The following is a 14,857-nucleotide window of genomic DNA, read 5'->3' as shown; positions in this document are numbered from 1 at the left end:
TAAAAAATCAATCAAATATGATTATATTCAACATCGTCTTCATACCATTTTTCAAAGTAAAGTTCCCATTGAATGCCTATTGCCATTCTCCTACACTGAGGGAAAACATATGGTAAGTAGGATATAGATTTTTTATTTTCATTGGGAACTGAAGGCGACTACCTGAGCAAAGTTTAAAAAAAGAGCGAGACAAATAATATAGTAAAACTAATTGATTAAGATTGAGAGACAAGTTCAAACACTTTTTGAACAAAAAGAGGATGGACATGGGCTTGGAGGGCAAGCACTTCATGAAATTTCAAAGCAAGGAATGATGACAACATATCAATTCTAGATAGATTATCTGGTGAAGCATTAGCTAGCAATGCCCAAGAGGCAATCATAGCATGCATCCTTTGTGCCCTTCTACTAAGTTCTGACACTGATGACCAAACAGAATGTAAGAAAGCCCTCTTTTTAGCAAAACTTGATCAATATCCATACCATTCAATAGCAAAAGCAGGGGATTCTGAAGATAAACCAGTCTCTGATGGAGAACTTTAAGAGCATTCCAATGTTCGGAATGGGCATCTACTTGCATTCTCATAAGCCATGAAAACCATAAAGTCCTTGAAGTCAAGCATGGTATAATGGTTATACATCCTTCCTCTAAGATGTCCCTAATTACAATGAAAAGTAGTAAATCTCTAGTGAAATGTAAAGCTGCAATCACTTGTGCATAAAAATATAGCATCTCATAGGGGATGTAGCTCAGTGGTAGAGTGCAAATATGAGGACAAGGGTTAAATCCCCGACATCTCCATGTTTTGCAAAATACAGCTTTTTGTCATAGGTAAACTCTCTAGAAGAGCCAAAGATAACAAGCAAACCAATAAAAGTACTCTATAGCAATAGTCAAAGTTGAATACAAATCATAAAAAATTAAATAAATAATATGATCATATTCATCATCGTCTTCATTCCAATTTTCAAAGTAAAGTTCCCATTGAATGCCTATTGCCATTCTCCTACACTGTGGGAAAACATATTGTATATAGGAAATAGATTTTTAATTTTCAGAGGTAACTGAAGGCGACTACCCGAGCAAAGTTTAAAAAAAGAGCGAGACAAATAATATAGTAAAACTAATTGATTAAGATTGAGAGACAAGTTCAAACACTTTGTGAACAACAAGAGGATGAACAAGGGCTTGGAGGGCAAGCACTTAATGAAATTTCAAAGCATGGAATGATGACAACATATCAACTCTAGATAGATTGTCTGGTGAAGCATTAGTTAGCAATGCCCAAGAGGCAATCATAGCATGCATCCTTTGTGCCCTTCTACTAAGTTCTGACACTGATGACCAAACAGAATGTAAGACAGCCCTCTATTTAGCAAAACTTGATCAATATCCACACCATTCATTAGTAAAAGTAGGGGATTCTGATGATAAACCAGTCTCTGATGGAGAACTTTAAGAGCATTCCAATGTTCGGAATGGGCATCTACTTGCATTCTCATCAGCCATGGAAACCATGAAGTCCTTGAAGTCCAGCATGGTATAATGGTTATCCTTCCATCCTCTAAGATGTCCCTAATAACACTGAAAAGTAGTAAATCTCTAGTGAAATGTAAAGCTGCAATCACTTTTATATAAAAATATAGCAGCTAATAGGGGATGTAGCTCAGTGGTAGAGCGCATGCTTTGCATGTATGAGGCCGAGGGTTTAATCCCCGGCATCTCCATGTTTTGCAAAATACAGCTTTTTACCATATGTAAACTCACTAGAAGAGCCAAAGATAACAAGCAAACCAATAAAAGTGCTCTACAGCAATAGTCAAAGTTGAAAACAAATCATAAAAAATTAATCAAATATGATAATATTCATCATCGTCTTCATTCCATTTTTCAAAGTAAAGTTCCCATTGAATGCCTATTGCCATTCTCCTACACTGAGGGAAAACATATAGTGAGTAGGAAATAGATTTTTTATTTTCAGTTTGAACTGAAGGCAACTACCCGAGCAAAGTTTAATAAAAGAGCGAGACAAATAATATCGCAAAACTAATTGATTAAGATTGAGAGACAAGTTCAAACACTTTGTAAACAAAAAGAGGATGGACATGGGCTTGGAGGGCAAGCACTTAATGAAATTTCAAAGCATGGAATGATGACAACATATCAACTCTAGATAGATTATCTGGTGAAGCATTAGATAGCAATGCCCAAGAGTCAATCATCGCATGCATCCTTTGTGCACTTCTACTAAGTTCTGACACTGATGACCAAACAGAATGTAAGAACGCCCTCTTTTTAGCAAAACTTGATCAATATCCACAAAATTCATTAGTAAAAGTAGGGGATTCTGATGATAAACCAGTCTCTGATGGAGAACTTTAAGAGCATTCCAATGTTCGGAATGGGCATCTACTTGCAGTCTCATCAGACATGAAAACCATAAATTCCTTGAAGTCAAGCATGGTATAATGGTTATACTTCCATCTTCTAAGATATCCCTAATAACACTGAAAAGTAGTAAATCTCTAGTGAAATGTAAAGCTGCAATCACTTGTCCATAAGAACTTAGCAGCTCTAAGGGGATGTAGCACAGTGGTAGAGCACATGCTTTGCATGTATGAGGCCCTGGGTTCAATCCCTGGCATCTCCATGTTTTGCAAAATACAGCTTTTTACCATATGTAAACTCTCTAGAAGAGCCACAGATAACAAGCAATCCAATAAAAGTACTCTACAGCAATAGTCAAACTTGAATACAAATCATAAAAAATCAATCAAATATGATTATATTCAACATCGTCTTCATACCATTTTTCAAAGTAAAGTTCCCATTGAATGCCTATTGCCATTCTCCTACACTGAGGGAAAACATATGGTAAGTAGGATATAGATTTCTTATTTTCAGTGGGAACTGAAGGCGACTACCTGAGCAAAGTTTAAAAAAAGAGCGAGACAAATAATATAGTAAAACTAATTGATTAAGATTGAGAGACAAGTTCAAACACTTTGTGAACAATAAGAGGATGAACAAGGGCTTGGAGGGCAAGCACTTAATGAAATTTCAAAGCATGGAATGATGACAACATATCAACTATAGATAGATTGTCTGGTGAAGCATTAGTTAGCAATGCCCAAGAGGCAATCATAGCATGCATCCTTTGTGCCCTTCTACTAAGTTCTGACACTGATGACCAAACAGAATGTAAGACAGCCCTCTATTTAGCAAAACTTGATCAATATCCACAACATTCATTAGTAAAAGTAGGGGATTCTGATGATAAACCAGTCTCTGATGGAGAACTTTAAGAGCATTCCAATGTTCGGAATGGGCATCTACTTGCATTCTCATCAGCCATGGAAACCATGAAGTCCTTGAAGTCCAGCATGGTATAATGGTTATCCTTCCATCCTCTAAGATGTCCCTAATAACACTGAAAATAAGTAAATCTCTAGTGAAATGGAAAGCTGCAATCACTTGTGCATAAGAAAATAGCATCTCTAAGGTGATGTAGCTCAGTGGTAGAGCGCATGCTTTGCATGTATGAGGCCCCAGGTTCAATCCCCGGCATCTCCATGTTTTGCAATATACAGCTTTTTACCATACGTAAACTCTCTAGAAGAGCCACAGATAACAAGCAATCCAATAAAAGTACTCTACAGCATTATTCAAAGTTGAATACAAATCATAAAAAATCAATGAAATATGATTATATTCAACATCGTCTTTATACCATTTTTCAAAGTAAAGTTCCCATTGAATGCCTATTGCCATTCTCCTACACTGAGGGAAAACATATTGTAAGAAAGAAATAGATTTTTAATTTTCAGTGGGAACTGAATCGAGTATCCATGCAAAATTTAATAATAGAGTGTGACAAATAATATAGCAAAACTAATTGATTAAGATTGGGAGACAAGTTCAAACACTTTGTGAACAAAAAGAGGATGGACATGGGCTTGGAGGGCAAGCACTTAATGAAATTTCAAAGCATGGAATGATGACAACATATCAAATCTAGATAGATTGTCTGGTGAAGCATTAGCTAGCTAGCCCAAGAGGCAGTAATAGCATGTATCCTTTGTGCCCTTCTATTAAGTTCTGACACTGATGACCAAACAGAATGTAAGAAAGCACTCTTTTTAGCAAAACTTGATCAATATCCACACATTTCATTAGCAAAAGTAGGCGATTCTGATGATAAACCAGTCTCTGATGGAGAACTTTAAGAGCATTCCAATGTTCGAAATGGGCATCTACTTGAATTCTCATCAGCCATGAAAACCATTAAGTCCTTGAAGTCAAGCATGGTATAATGGTTATACATCCTTCCTCTAAGATGTCCCTAATAACAATGAAAAGTAGTAAATCTCTAGTGAAATGTAAAGCTGCAATCACTTGTGCATAAAAATATAGCATCTCATAGGGGATGTAGCTCAGTGGTAGAGTGCATATATGAGGACAAGGGTTCAATCCCCGACATCTCCATGTTTTGTAAAATACAGCTTTTTGCCATAGGTAAACTCTCTAGAAGAGCCAAAGATAACAAGCAAACCAATAAAAGTACTCTATAGCAATAAACAAAGTTGAATACAAATCATAAAAAATTGAATAAATAATATGATCATATTCATCATCACCTTCATTCCATTTTTCAAAGTAAAGTTCCCTTTGAATGCCTATTGCCATTCTCCTACACTGTGGGAAAACATATGGTAAGTAGGAAATAGATTTTTTATTTTCTGTGGAAACTGAAGGCGACTACCCTAGAAAAGTTGAATAAAAGAGTGAGACAAATAATACAGTAAAACTAATTGATTAAGATTGAGAGACAAGTTCAAACACTTTGTGAACAAAAAGAGGATGGACATGGGCTTGGAGTTCAAGCACTTAATGAAATTTCAAAGCAAGGAATGATGACAACATATCAACTCTAGATAGATTACCTGGTGAAGCATTAGCTAGCAATGCCCAAGAGGCAATCATAGCATGCATCCTTTGTGCACTTCTACTAAGTTCTGATACTGATGACCAAAGAGAATGTAAGAAAGCACTCTTTTAGCAAAACTTGATCAATATCCATACCATTCATTAGTAAAAGTAGGGGATTCTGATGATAAACCAGTCTCTGATGGAGAACTTTAAGAGCATTCCAATGTTCGGAATGGGCATCTACTTGCATTCTCATCAGCCATGAAAACCATAAAGTCCTTGAAGTCAAGCATGGTATAATGGTTATACATCCTTCCTCTAAGATGTCCCTAATTACAATGAAAAGTATTAAATCTCCAGTGAGATGTAAAGCTGCAATCACTTGTGCATAAAAATATAGCATCTCATAGGGGATGTAGCTCAGTGGTAGAGTGCATATATGAGGACAAGGGTTCAATCCCCGACATCTCCATGTTTTGCAAAATACAGCTTTTTGCCATAGGTAAACTCTCTAGAAGAGCCAAAGATAACAAGCAAACCAATAAAAGTACTCTATAGCAATAGTCAAAGTTGAATACAAATCATAAAAAATTAAATAAATAATATGATAATATTCATCATCGTCTTCATTCCATTTTTCAAAGTAAAGTTCCCATTGAATGCCTATTGCCATTCTCCTACACTGAGGGAAAACATATTGTAAGTAGGAAATAGATTTTTAATTTTCAGAGGGAACTGAAGGCGACTACTTGAGCAAAGTTTAATAAAAGAGCGCGACAAATAATATAGCAAATCTAATTGATTAAGATTGAGAGACAAGTTCAAACACTTTGTGAACAAAAAGAGGATGGACATGGGCTTGGAGGGCAAGCACTTAATGAAATTTCAAAGCATGGAATGATGACAACATATCAACTCTAGATAGATTGTCTGGTGAAGCATTAGGTAGCAAGCCCAAGAGGCAGTCATAGCATGCATCCTTTGTGCCCTTCTACTAAATTCTGAAACTGATGACCAAACAGTATGTAAGAAAGCCCTCTTTTTAGCAAAACTTGATCAATATCTACACCATTCATTTGTAAAAGTAGGGGATTCTGATGATCAACCAGTCTCTGATGTAGAACTTTAAGAGCATTCCAATGTTCGGAATGGGCATCTCCTTGCATTCTCATCAGACATGAAAACCATAAAGTCCTTGAAGTCAAGCATGGTATAATGGTTATACTTCCATCCTCTAAGATGTCCCTAATAACACTGAAAAGTAGTAAATCTCTAGTGAAATGTAAAGCTGCAATCACTTTTATATAAAAATATAGCAGCTCATAGGGGATGTAGCTCAGTGGTAGAGCGCATGCTTTGCATGTATGAGGCCCAGGGTTCAATCCCTGGCATCTCCAATTTTTGCAAAATACAGCTTTTTACCATATGTAAACTCTCTAGAAGAGCCAAAAATAACAAGCAATCCAATAAAAGTACTCTACAGCAATAGTCAAACTTGAATACAAATCATAAAAAATCAATCAAATATGATTATATTCAACATCGTCTTCATACCATTTTTCAAAGTAAAGTTCCCATTGAATGCCTATTGCCATTCTCCTACACTGAGGGAAAACATATGGTAAGTAGGATATAGATTTTTTATTTTCAGTGGGAACTGAAGGCGACTACCTGAGCAAAGTTTAAAAAAAGAGCGAGACAAATAATATAGTAAAAATAATTGTTTAAGATTGAGAGACAAGTTCAAACACTTTGTGAACAATAAGAGGATGGACAAGGGCTTGGAGGGCAAGCACTTAATGAAATTTCAAAGCATGGAATGATGACAACATATCAACTCTAGATAGATTGTCTACTGAAGCATTAGTTAGCAAAGCCCAAGAGGCAGTCATAGCATGCATCCTTTGTGCCCTTCTACTAAGTTCTGACACTGATGACCAAACAGAAAGTAAGACAGCCCTCTAGTTAGCAAAACTTGATCAATATCCACACCATTCATTAGTAAAAGTAGGGGATTCTGATGATAAACCAGTCTCTGATGGAGAACTTTAAGAGCATTCCAATGTTCGGAATGGGCATCTACTTGCATTCTCATCAGCCATGGAAACCATGAAGTCCTTGAAGTTCAACATGGTATAATGGTTATCCTTCCATCCTCTAAGATGTCCCTAATAACACTGAAAAGTAGTAAATCTCTAGTGAAATGTAAAGCTGCAATCACTTGTGCATAAGAAAATAGCAGCTCTAAGGGGATGTAGCTCAGTGGTAGAGCGCATGCTTTGCATGTATGAGGCCCCAGGATCAATCCCCGGCATCTCCATATTTTGCAAAATACAGCTTTTTGCCATATGTAAACTCTCTAGAAGAGCCACAGATAACAAGCAATACAATAAAATTACTCCACAGCATTATTCAAAGTTGAATACAAATCATAAAAAATCAATGAAATATGATAATATTCAGCATCGTCTTCATACCATTTTTCAAAGTAAAGTTCCCATTGAATGCCTATTGCCATTCTCCTACACTGTGGGAAAACATATGGTAAGTAGGAAATAGATTTTTTATTTTCAATGGAAATTGAAGGCGACTAGACTAGAAAAGTTTAATAAAAGAGTGAGACAAATAATATAGCAAAACTAATTGATTAAGATTGAGAGACAAGTTCAAACACTTTGTGAACAAAAAGAGGATGGACATGGGCTTGGAGGGCAAGCACTTAATGAAATTTCAAAGCATGGAATGATGACAACATATCAACTCTAGATAGATTGTCTGGTGAAGCATTAGATAGCAATGCCCAAGAGGCAATCATAGCATGCATCCTTTGTGCCCTTCTACTAAATTCTGAAACTGATGATCAAACAGTATGTAAGAATGCCCTCTAGTTAGCAAAACTTGATCAATATCTACACCATTCATTAGTAAAAGTAGGGGATTCTGATGATAAACCAGTCTCTGATGGAGAACTTTAAGAGCATTCCAATGTTCGGAATGCGCATCTCCTTGCATTCTCATCAGCCATGAAAACCATAAAGTCCTTGAAGTCAAGCATGGTATAATGGTTATACTTCCATCCTCTAAGATATCCCTAATAACACTGAAAAGTAGTAAATCTCTAGTGAAATGTAAAGCTGCAATCACTTTTATAAAAAAATATAGCAGCTCATAGGGGATGTAGCTCAGTGGTAGAGCGCATGCTTTGCATGTATGAGGCCCAGGGTTCAATCCCTGGCATCTCCATGTTTTGCAAAATACAGCTTTTTACCATATGTAAACTCTCTAGAAGAGCCAAAGATAACAAGCAATCCAATAAAAGTACTCTACAGCAATAGTCAAACTTGAATACAAATCATAAAAAATCAATCAAATATGATTATATTCAACATCGTCTTCATACCATTTTTCAAAGTAAAGTTCCCATTGAATGCCGATTGCCATTCTCCTACACTGAGGGAAAACATATGGTAAGTAGGATATAGATTTTTTATTTTCAGTGGGAACTGAAGGCGACTACCTGAGCAAAGTTTAAAAAAAGAGCGAGACAAATAATATAGTAAAACTAATTGTTTAAGATTGAGAGACAAGTTCAAACACTTTGTGAACAATAAGAGGATGGACAAGGGCTTGGAGGGCAAGCACTTAATGAAATTTCAAAGCATGGAATGATGACAACATATCAACTCTAGATAGATTGTCTACTGAAGCATTAGTTAGCAAAGCCCAAGAGGCAGTCATAGCATGCATCCTTTGTGCCCTTCTACTAAGTTCTGACACTGATGACCAAACAGAAAGTAAGACAGCCCTCTAGTTAGCAAAACTTGATCAATATCCACACCATTCATTAGTAAAAGTAGGGGATTCTGATGATAAACCAGTCTCTGATGGAGAACTTTAAGAGCATTCCAATGTTCGGAATGGGCATCTACTTGCATTCTCATCAGCCATGGAAACCATGAAGTCCTTGAAGTTCAACATGGTATAATGGTTATCCTTCCATCCTCTAAGATGTCCCTAATAACACTGAAAAGTAGTAAATCTCTAGTGAAATGTAAAGCTGCAATCACTTTTATATAAAAATATAGCAGCTCATAGGGGATGTAGCTCAGTGGTAGAGCGCATGCTTTGCATGTATGAGGCCCCAGGTTCAATCCCCGGCATCTCTATCTTTTGCAAAATACAGCTTTTTGACATATGTAAACTCTCTAGAAGAGCCACAGATAACAAGCAATACAATAAAAGTACTCTACAGCATTATTCAAAGTTGAATACAAATCATAAAAAATCAATGAAATATGATTATATTCAGCATCGTCTTCATACCATTTTTCAAAGTAAATTTCCCATTGAATGCCTATTGCCATTCTCCTACACTGAGGGAAAACATATTGTAAGTAAGAAATAGATTTTTAATTTTCAGTGGGAACTGAAGGCGAGTATCCGAGCAAAGTTTAATAAAAGAGTGTGACAAATAATATAGCAAAACTAATTGATTAAGATTGAGAGACAAGTTCAAACACTTTGTGAACAAAAAGAGGATGGACATGGGCTTGGAGGGCAAGCACTTAATGAAATTTCAAAGCATGGAATGATGACAACATATCAAATCTAGATAGATTGTCTGGTGAAGCATTAGCTAGCTAGCTAGCCCAAGAGGCAGTAATAGCATGCGTCCTTTGTGCCCTTCTATTAAGTTCTGACACTGATGACCAAACAGAATGTAAGAAAGCACTCTTTTTAGCTAAACTTGATCAATATCCACACCATTCATTAGCAAAAGTAGGGGATTCTGATGATAAACCAGTCTCTGATGGAGAACTTTAAGAGCATTCCAATGTTCGGAATGGGCATCTACTTGCATTCTCATCAGCCATGAAAACCATAAAGTCCTTGAAGTCAAGCATGGTATAATGGTTATACATCCTTCCTCTAAGATGTCCCTAATAACAATGAAAACTAGTAAATCTCTAGTGAAATGTAAAGCTGCAATCACTTGTGCATAAAAATATAGCATCTCATAGGGGATGTAGCTCAGTGGTAGAGTGCATATATGAGGACAAGGGTTCAATCCCCGACATCTCCATGTTTTGCAAAATACAGCTTTTTGCCATAGGTAAACTCTCTAGAAGAGCCAAAGATAACAAGCAAACCAATAAAAGTACTCTATAGCAATAGTCAAAGTTGAATACAAATCATAAAAAATTAAATAAATAATATGATCATATTCAACATCGTCTTCATACCATTTTTCAAAGTAAAGTTCCCATTGAAGGCCTATTGCCATTCTCCTGCACTGAGGGAAAATATATGGTAAGTAGGATATAGATTTTTTATTTTCAGTGGGAACTGAAGGCGACTACCTGAGCAAAGTTTAAAAAAAGAGCGAGACAAATAATATAGTAAAACTAATTGATTAAGATTGAGAGACAAGTTCAAACACTTTGTGAACAATAAGAGGATGGACAAGGGCTTGGATGGCAAGCACTTAATGAAATTTCAAAGCATGGAATGATGACAACATATCAACTCTAGATAGGTTGTCTGGTGAAGCATTAGTTAGCAATGCCCAAGAGGCAGTCATAGCATGTATCCTTTGTGCCCTTCTACTAACTTCTGACACTGATGTCCAAACAGAATGTAAGACAGCCCGCTATTTAGCAAAACTTGTTCAATATCCAAACCATTCATTAGTAAAAGTAGGGGATTCTGATGATAAACCAGTCTCTGATGGAGAACTTTAAGAGCATTCCAATGTTCGGAATGGGCATCTACTTGCATTCTCATCAGCCATGAATACCATAAAGTCCTTTAAGTCAAGCATGGTATAATGGTTATACTTCCATCCTCTAAGATGTCCCTAATAACAATGAAAAGTAGTAAATCTCTAGTGAAATGTAAAGCTGCAATCACATCTGCATAAAAATATAGCATCTCATAAGGGATGTAGCTCAGTGGTAGAGTGCATATATGAGGACAAGGGTTCAATCCCCGGCATCTCCATGTTTTGTAAAATACAGCTTTTTGCCATAGGTAAACTCTCTAGAAGAGCCAAAGATAACAAGCAAACCAATAAAAGTACTCTATAGCAATAGTCAAAGTTGAATACAAATCATAAAAAATTAAATAAATAATATGATTATATTCAGCATCGTCTTCATACCATTTTTCAAAGTAAAGTTCCCAATGAATGCCTATTGCCATTCTCCTACACTGTGGGAAAACATATGGTAAGTAGGAAATAGATTTTTTATTTTCAGTGGAAACTGAAGGCGACTACACTAGAAAAGTTTAATAAAAGAGTGAGACAAATAATATAACAAAACTAATTGATTAAGATTGAGAGACAAGTTCAAACACTTTGTGAACAAAAAGAAGATGGACATGGGCTTGGAGGGCAAGCACTTAATGAAATTTCAAAGCATGGAATGATGACAACATATCAACTCTAGATAGATTGTCTGGTGAAGCATTAGGTAGCAAGCCCAAGAGGCAGTCATAGCATGCATCCTTTGTGCCCTTCTACTAAATTCTGAAACTGATGACCAAACAGTATGTAAGAAAGCCCTCTAGTTAGCAAAACTTGATTAATATCTACACCATTCATTAGAAAAAGTAGGGGATTCTGATGATAAACCAGTCTCTGATGGAGAACTTTAAGAGCATTCCAATGTTCGGAATGGGCTTCTCCTTGCATTCTCATCAGCCATGAAAACCATAAAGTACTTGAAGTCAAGCATGGTATAATGGTTATACTTCCATCCTCTAAGATGTCCCTAATAACACTGAAAAGTAGTAAATCTCTAGTGAAATGTAAAGATGCAATCACTTTTATATAAAAATACAGCAGCTCATAGGGGATGTAGCTCAGTGGTAGAGCGCATGCTTTGCATTTATGAGGCCCAGGGTTCAATCCCCTGCATCTCCATGTTTTGCAAAATACAGCTTTTTACCATATGTAAACTCTCTAGAAGAGCCAAACATAACAAGCAAACCAATAAAAGTACTCTACAGCAATAGTCAAACTTGAATCCAAATCATAAAAAATCAATCAAATATGATTATATTCAACATCGTCTTCATACCATTTTTCAAAGTAAAGTTCCCATTGAATGCCTATTGCCATTCTCCTGCACTGAGGGAAAACATATGGTAAGTAGGATATAGATTTTTTATTTTCAGTGGGAACTGAAGGCGACTACCTGAGCAAAGTTTAAAAAAAGAGCGAGACAAATAATATAGTAAAACTAATTGATTAAGATTGAGAGACAAGTTCAAACACTTTGTGAACAATAAGAGGATGGACAAGGGCTTGGATGGCAAGCACTTAATGAAATTTCAAAGCATGGAATGATGACAACATATCAACTCTAGATAGGTTGTCTGGTGAAGCATTAGATAGCAATGCCCAAGAGGCAATCATAGCATGCATCCTTTGTGCACTTCTACTAAGTTCTGACACTGATGACCAAAGAGAATGTAAGAAAGCCCTCTAGTTAGCAAATCTTGTTCAATATCCACACCATTCATTAGTAAAAGTAGGGGATTCTGATGATAAACCAGTCTCTGATGGAGAACTTTAAGAGCATTCCAATGTTCGGAATGGGCATCTACTTGCATTCTCATCAGACATGAAAACCATAAATTCCTTGAAGTCAAGCATGGTATAATGGTTATACTTCCATCTTCTAAGATATCCCTAATAACACTGAAAAGTAGTAAATCTCTAGTGAAATGTAAAGCTGCAATCACTTGTGCATAAAAACATAGCAATTTTAAGGGGATGTAGCTCAGTGGTAGAGCGCATGCTTTGCATGTATGAGGCCCCGGGTTCAATACCCGGCATCTCCATGTTTTGCAAAATGCAGCTTTTTACCATATGTAAACTCTCTAGAAGAGCCACAGATAACAAGCAATCCAATAAAAGTTCTCTAAAGCAATAGTCAAAGTTGAATACAAATCATAAAAAATCAATCAAATATGATTATATTCAACATCGTCTTCATACCATTTTTCAAAGTAAAGTTCCCATTGAATGCCTATTGTCATTCTCCTACACTGTGGGAAAACATATAGAAAGTAGGAAATAGATTTTTTATTTTCAGTGGGAACTGAAGGAGACTACCCGAGCAAAGTTTAATAAAAGAGCGAGACAAATAATATAATAAAACTAATTGATTAAGATTGAGAGACAAGTTCAAACACTTTGTGAACAAAAAGAGGATGGACATGGGCTTGGAGGGCAAGCACTTAATGAAATTTCAAAGCATGGAATGATGACAACATATCAACTCTAGATAGATTGTCTGGTGAAGCATTAGCTAGCAAGCCCAAGAGGCAGTCATAGCATGCATCCTTTGTGCCCTTCTACTAAATTCTGACACTGATGACCAAACAGAATGTAAGAAAGCCCTCTAGTTAGCAAAACTTGATCAATATCTACACCATTCATTAGTAAAAGTAGGGGATTCTGATGATAAACCAGTCTCTGATGGAGAACTTTAAGAGCATTCCAATGTTCGGAATGGGCATCTCCATGCATTCTCATCAGCCATGAAAACCATAAAGTCCTTGAAGTCAAGCATGGTATAATGGTTATACTTCCATCTTCTAAGATATCCCTAATAACACTGAAAAGTAGTAAATCTCTAGTGAAATGTAAAGCTGCAATCACTTGTGCATAAGAACATAGCAATTCTAAGGGGATGTAGCTCAGTGGTAGAGTGCATGCTTTGCATGTATGAGGCCCCGGGTTCAATACCTGGCATCTCCATGTTTTGCAAAATGCAGCTTTTTACCATATGTAAACTCTCTAGAAGAGCCACAGATAACAAGCAATCCAATAAAAGTACTCTACAGCAATAGTCAAAGTTGAACACAAATCATTAAAAATCAATCAAATATGATTATATTCAACATCGTCTTCATACCATTTTTCAAAGTAAAGTTCCCATTGAATGCCTATTGCCATTCTCCTACACTGAGGGAAAACATATAGTAAGTAGGAAATAGATTTTTTATTTTCAGTGGGAACTAAAGGCGACTACCCGAGCAAAGTTTAATAAAAGAGCGAGACAAATAATATAGTAAAACTAATTGATTAAGATTGAGAGACAAGTTCAAACACTTTGTGAACAAAAAGAGGATGGACATGGGCTTGGAAGGCAAGCACTTAATGAAATTTCAAAGCATGGAATGATGACAACATATCAACTCTAGATAGATTGTCTGGTGAAGCATTAGCTAGCAAGCCCAAGAGGCAGTCATAGCATGCATCCTTTGTGCCCTTCTACTAAATTCTGACACTGATGACCAAACAGAATGTAAGAAAGCCCTCTAGTTAGCAAAATTTGATCAATATCTACACCATTCATTAGTAAAAGTAGGGGATTCTGATGATAAACCAGTCTCTGATGGAGAACTTTAAGAGCATTCCAATGTTCGGAATGGGCATCTCCTTGCATTCTCATCAGCCATGAAAACCATAAAGTCCTTGAAGTCAAGCATGGTATAATGGTTATACTTCTATCCTCTAAGATGTCCCTAATAACACTGAAAAGTAGTAAATCTCTAGTGAAATGTAAAGCTGTAATCACTTGTGCATAAGAAAATAGCAGCTCCTAGGGGATGTAGCTCAGTGGTAGAGCGCATGCTTTGCTTTGCACCGAGTTCATTCCCCGGCATCTCCATGTTTTGCAAAATACAGCTTTTTACCATATGTAAACTCTCTAGAAGAGCCACAGATAACAGGCAAACCAATAAAAGTACTCTACAGCAATAGTCAAAGTTGAATACAAATCTTAAAAAATCAATCAAATATGATTATATTCAACATTGTCTTCATTCCATTTTTCAAAGTAAAGTTCCCATTGAATGCCTATTGCCATTCTCCTACACTGAGGGAAAACATATGGTAAGTATGAAATAGTT

At 36.3% G+C, this 14,857-nt stretch overlaps 10 non-coding genes across 10 annotated transcripts; all 10 read left to right on the top strand.

The window, feature by feature from the left end:
* Window positions 1-1,656: 1,656 nt before the first annotated feature.
* Window positions 1,657-1,728, top strand: TRNAA-UGC (transfer RNA alanine (anticodon UGC)). Its single transcript has one exon. It is a non-coding gene; the product is annotated as a tRNA-Ala (tRNA).
* An 851-nt stretch (window positions 1,729-2,579) lies between these two features.
* On the top strand, window positions 2,580-2,651 carry TRNAA-UGC (transfer RNA alanine (anticodon UGC)). The gene has a single exon. It is a non-coding gene; the product is annotated as a tRNA-Ala (tRNA).
* Window positions 2,652-3,502: 851 nt separating this feature from the next.
* Window positions 3,503-3,574, top strand: TRNAA-UGC (transfer RNA alanine (anticodon UGC)). Its single transcript has one exon. It is a non-coding gene; the product is annotated as a tRNA-Ala (tRNA).
* Window positions 3,575-6,255: 2,681 nt separating this feature from the next.
* On the top strand, window positions 6,256-6,327 carry TRNAA-UGC (transfer RNA alanine (anticodon UGC)). Its single transcript has one exon. It is a non-coding gene; the product is annotated as a tRNA-Ala (tRNA).
* Window positions 6,328-7,178: 851 nt separating this feature from the next.
* TRNAA-UGC (transfer RNA alanine (anticodon UGC)) lies at window positions 7,179-7,250 on the top strand. The gene has a single exon. It is a non-coding gene; the product is annotated as a tRNA-Ala (tRNA).
* Window positions 7,251-8,101: 851 nt separating this feature from the next.
* TRNAA-UGC (transfer RNA alanine (anticodon UGC)) lies at window positions 8,102-8,173 on the top strand. The gene has a single exon. It is a non-coding gene; the product is annotated as a tRNA-Ala (tRNA).
* Window positions 8,174-9,024: 851 nt separating this feature from the next.
* Window positions 9,025-9,096, top strand: TRNAA-UGC (transfer RNA alanine (anticodon UGC)). Its single transcript has one exon. It is a non-coding gene; the product is annotated as a tRNA-Ala (tRNA).
* A 2,687-nt stretch (window positions 9,097-11,783) lies between these two features.
* On the top strand, window positions 11,784-11,855 carry TRNAA-UGC (transfer RNA alanine (anticodon UGC)). The gene has a single exon. It is a non-coding gene; the product is annotated as a tRNA-Ala (tRNA).
* Window positions 11,856-12,706: 851 nt separating this feature from the next.
* Window positions 12,707-12,778, top strand: TRNAA-UGC (transfer RNA alanine (anticodon UGC)). The gene has a single exon. It is a non-coding gene; the product is annotated as a tRNA-Ala (tRNA).
* An 850-nt stretch (window positions 12,779-13,628) lies between these two features.
* On the top strand, window positions 13,629-13,700 carry TRNAA-UGC (transfer RNA alanine (anticodon UGC)). Its single transcript has one exon. It is a non-coding gene; the product is annotated as a tRNA-Ala (tRNA).
* Window positions 13,701-14,857: the final 1,157 nt, after the last annotated feature.

Source organism: Taudactylus pleione, unplaced genomic scaffold, assembly GCF_031769625.1.
Source record: "Taudactylus pleione unplaced genomic scaffold, aTauple2 ptg000070l, whole genome shotgun sequence".
Taxonomy (NCBI): Eukaryota; Metazoa; Chordata; class Amphibia; order Anura; family Myobatrachidae; genus Taudactylus; species Taudactylus pleione.
The sequence above is the reverse complement of the archived record's forward strand: the minus strand, read 5'-3'. Positions and strand labels throughout refer to the sequence as shown.